General features: G+C 38.1%; 1 pseudogene; it reads left to right on the forward strand.

Moving 5' to 3' along the window:
* Positions 1 to 1548: 1548 nt before the first annotated feature.
* On the forward strand, positions 1549 to 2069 carry LOC112661216 (transcription factor BTF3-like; annotated as a pseudogene).
* Positions 2070 to 4275: the final 2206 nt, after the last annotated feature.

The following is a 4275-nucleotide window of genomic DNA, read 5'->3' on the forward strand; positions in this document are numbered from 1 at the left end:
TCCTAGGGTAGTTCTATTTTTAACTTTATGAGGGAATTCCATACTGTTTTCCAGAGTGACAGCTCCAGTTTGCATTCCCACTAACAGTGCAAGAGGGTTCCCCTTTCTTCACACCCTTGCCTCATCCATTATTTTTGTATTTTGATTTTTGCCATTCTGATAGATGTGAGGTGGTAACTCATTGTAGTGTTTTTTCTTAAGATTTTATTTATTTATTCATGAGAGAGACACACACACACACACAGAGATAGAGAGAGAGAGTGAGAGAGGCAGAGACACAGGCTGAGGGAGAGGCAGGCTCCATGCAGGGAGTTTGACGTGGGATTCGATTCCGGGTCTCTAGGATCATGCCCTGGGCTGAAGGCAGTGCTAAACAGCTGGGCCACCAGGGGTGCCCTCTTTGTAGTTTTGATTTGCAAAATTGATGATGATAAGTGATGTTGAGCATCTTTTTATGTTGGCCATCTGTATGTCTTTTTTGAAAAAAGGTCTATTCATGTCTTCTGCCCATTTTTAATTAGATTATTCATTTTGGGGGTGTTGAGTTTTATAAGTTCTTTATAGATTTTGGATACTAACCCTTTAATCAGATGTGTCATTTTCAAATATCTTCTCTCATTTCGTAAGTTCCTTTTTACTTCTGTTGATTGTTTCCTTCACTGTGCGGAAGCTCTTTATTTTGATGTAGTCCCAATAGTTTATTTTGCTTTTGTTTCCCTTGTCTCAGGAGACATATCTAGAAAAATGTTGTTATGACTGATGTCAGAGACATTACTGCCTGTGCTCTCTTTTTAGCATTTTTATGGTTTTAGGACTCACATTTAAGTCCTTAATCCATTTTGAGTTTATTTTTTTTGTCTGGAATACTTTTTTTTTAATTAAAATTTCTGCTTTGCTTATATTTGATTGAGCAAAGCTGGAGATTCGGTAGGTAAATATACATGCTCTCTCTTGCTCTTTCATGCTTCAACCTCGCTGGCCCTTTTTATTCTCTTGAATTTTTCACATTTTTTTCTTACTCTTTATTTTTCATGGAATGCTCCTTCTTATCATTTTCAACTACTTCACTTCTGCTTGTCCCTCAGTTCTCTGGTGTCACTCCCTTTGGGAAACCCTCATGGGCTTTCTATTATAACATTACATAGCCTTCCAAATATGGGATTTCTTTTTTTATTTTTATTTTTATTTTTTTTTTCAAATATGGGATTTCAACCATATGGGAAATCCACCTTTCCTTCATATATTTGTCCTGGTTGTGATTTAATATTTCTTTCTGTGATTATCTGATTAATATCTGTCCCTCCTGCTAGTCTATAAGCTACACAAGGGCTAATATGGGTTACTTTTATTTGGTGTTTAGCAATGAGCTTAGTACATGGTAAACATTCAACAAATATTTGTTGAGTGAGTAAATAGGTGAATGAAAAACAGGACCAGAGTTGCCATCTTACATCCCCATGTGTATGCACCTAATCTGAGCTGGTCTGCCCAAGACCCACTGACCATCAACCCTAATTCCCCACATGGTTCCATTTCTACTCCAACAAGATGAAAGAAACAATCATGAACCAGGAGAAGCTCACCAAATGATAAGCACAAGTGGGCATTGGTGGGAAAGGAACTGTTTGTAGCCCATAAAATGGCCACAGCAGATGATAAAAAAACTTCAGTTCTCTTTAAAGAAGTTAGGGGTAAACAATATCTCTGATGTTAAAGAAGTGAATATATTCACAAACCAAGGAATCCACTTGACAACCCTAAAGTTCAGACAACTCTGGCAGCACTTTCAGCCTTCCAGGCCATGCTGAGACTAAGCAGCTGACAGAAATGCTACCCAGTAGCTTAGACCAACTTGGTGCAGACAGCCTGACTAGTTTAAGAAGATTGGCTGAAGCTCTGTCCACACAGTCGGTGGATGGAAAAGCACCGTTTGTTACCGGAAAGAAGGAGGATGATGAAGTTCCAGATCTTGTGGAGAATTTTGATGAGGCTTCCAAGAATGAAGCAAACTGAATTGAGTCAACTTCTGAAGAAGATAAAACTTGAAGAAGTTATTGGGAACTGCTATTTTATATATGACTGCTTTTTAAAATTTTGTTCATAGATCTGATAAAATCTAGATCTCTAATATTTTTTTTTTAATTTTTTTTTTTTTTTTTTATTTATGATAGTCACAGAGAGAGAGAGAGAGAGAGGCAGAGACACAGGCAGAGGGAGAAGCAGGCTCCATGCACCGGGAGCCTGATGTGGGATTCGATCCTGGGTCTCCAGGATCGCGCCCTGGGCCAAAGGCAGGCGCCAAACCGCTGCGCCACCCAGGGATCCCTAGATCTCTAATATTTTTAAGCCCAAGTCCTTTGGACACTGCAACTCTTTTCAAGTTTTTGCTTATACACAATTCATTCTTTGCAGCTAATTAAGCTGAAGAAGCCTGGGAATTAAATTTGAAATAAGGTTAATAAAGTTCTTTGCCTAGTAAAAACAAAAAAACAAAAAAGAGGACCATAGCCTTTGCAGTGTCATTGAATCAACCTAGCCAGGATCTTTGTTTTTGTTTAATAATCACAAGGAACAACATAGCAAGTAGGTACAGGCCAGTGAGGCCCAGGAAGAGAGACATCCTTGCGGTGGACACTCCAAGGGCCATTAAAGGTGACTCTCCGAGAGGCAAAGGAAAGGGAGAGGCTCAGAGAAAGAAAGGTCAGTGGCGCTGGTGAAACCAATTGAATTCCTACCCATAGATAGGATCAAGCTGCCACTGCTTGGGAGCTTCCAAGCATCTAGAATTTTGTATATCCAAAGTATATTTTGAAAAGAAAGCAATTATAGCAGCTTGGAGTGCAAACCTTTATGAGAGGCTCATAGAGGCAATGAAAATGATCCATTTCATGAAAATGAAATCCATTTCCAATGAAAATGAAATCCATCCATTTCCAATGAAAATGATCATTTTCATGATCCATGGATCATGAGTTGAGTGAAGATGGATCAAAGGTTTCTTGCATCTAAATGCAAAGGCTAATAAATGCAGGTGAAACATTAGAGATTGCAATTGGAGAATGATGCAAAATCACAAGAAAATTGTAAAATATTCATAACAACAGCGTTGAGGTCAAATTTCAGAGGCAGCAAGAGTGTGCAGCTATTGTACCCCCAATAACTGCATCCTGATCAGACTATTCCTGTAATAAAGTATTGAACAGAGAGGGAGTCTCCTTTTGTTTTTAACAATTTTGTGAGTTAGGTTTTTCAGTCTTGTGGACTGTGTGATCCTCCTAATAACTTTCCTGACAACATTCCAACGAATTATTTTTCTATTTGCCCACAATCAGCTCTTCTTGCTTGTAAATAAGAAAACTTGCCCTATGAAATGTGACAGAAAAAGCTAGGAAAAGGCTCTGTCTAGTGGACTCCTTGAACACCAGTCAAACCAAATGTAGTGTCCTGCAGTGGAAGAGATGGGAAAGTGGGGATGCTCTTGGCAGATCAGCAAAACTTCAGCATGTAGAAATTTCACAACAAACCCCTTGTGGTGGAAGCTTTCCTTTGTGGCATGATAATTCTTTGGAAATAAGAATGAGACCCACTAGATTGCTTGCATGACAAAATTCCTGCTTCCCCAAATTCAAAAGGATAATCTAATTCAGTGGTTTTTCAGTGGGGGCAGTTTTACTCCCAAGGGGACATTTAGCAATGTCTGGAGACATTTTTGATGTTACAGCTAAGGAAGGGAGTTGCTACTGGCATCTAGTGAGTATAGGCCAAGGATGTTGCAGAACATCCTACAACACACAGGGAAGTCCCCCATGATGGAGAATTATCCAGCCAAAACTATCTAGTCTGTGTATCACTCCTGAGAAATTCTGGTCTAAATAATGTGACTGAAACTCTCTTGCTTCTTAGGGAAGTTTTGTACTGGAAAGAAAATCTTGTATTGGAAAATGTTAAACTTCATATTTTGAGGTAGTATATAGAACTGCATTGTCCAGCATAGTAGAAACTAGCTATTGAGCATTTGAACTATGACTAGTCTGAATTGAGATTATGCATATGTGAAATACACACTGGGTTTCTTAGTATGCAAAAAATGTAGAGTATCTCATAATAATTTTAAAATATTGTATACATGTTGAAATTATAATTTTTGAAATATTGAGTAAAATGAAATAAGTTATCAAAGTTAATTACACCTGTTTCATTTTACTTTTTTTTCATATGGATTACTAGAAAATTTAAGTTACATATATGTGGCTCATCTCATATTTCCATTGGATG

Source organism: Canis lupus, chromosome 23 (assembly GCF_003254725.2).
Source record: "Canis lupus dingo isolate Sandy chromosome 23, ASM325472v2, whole genome shotgun sequence".
Taxonomy (NCBI): Eukaryota; Metazoa; Chordata; class Mammalia; order Carnivora; family Canidae; genus Canis; species Canis lupus.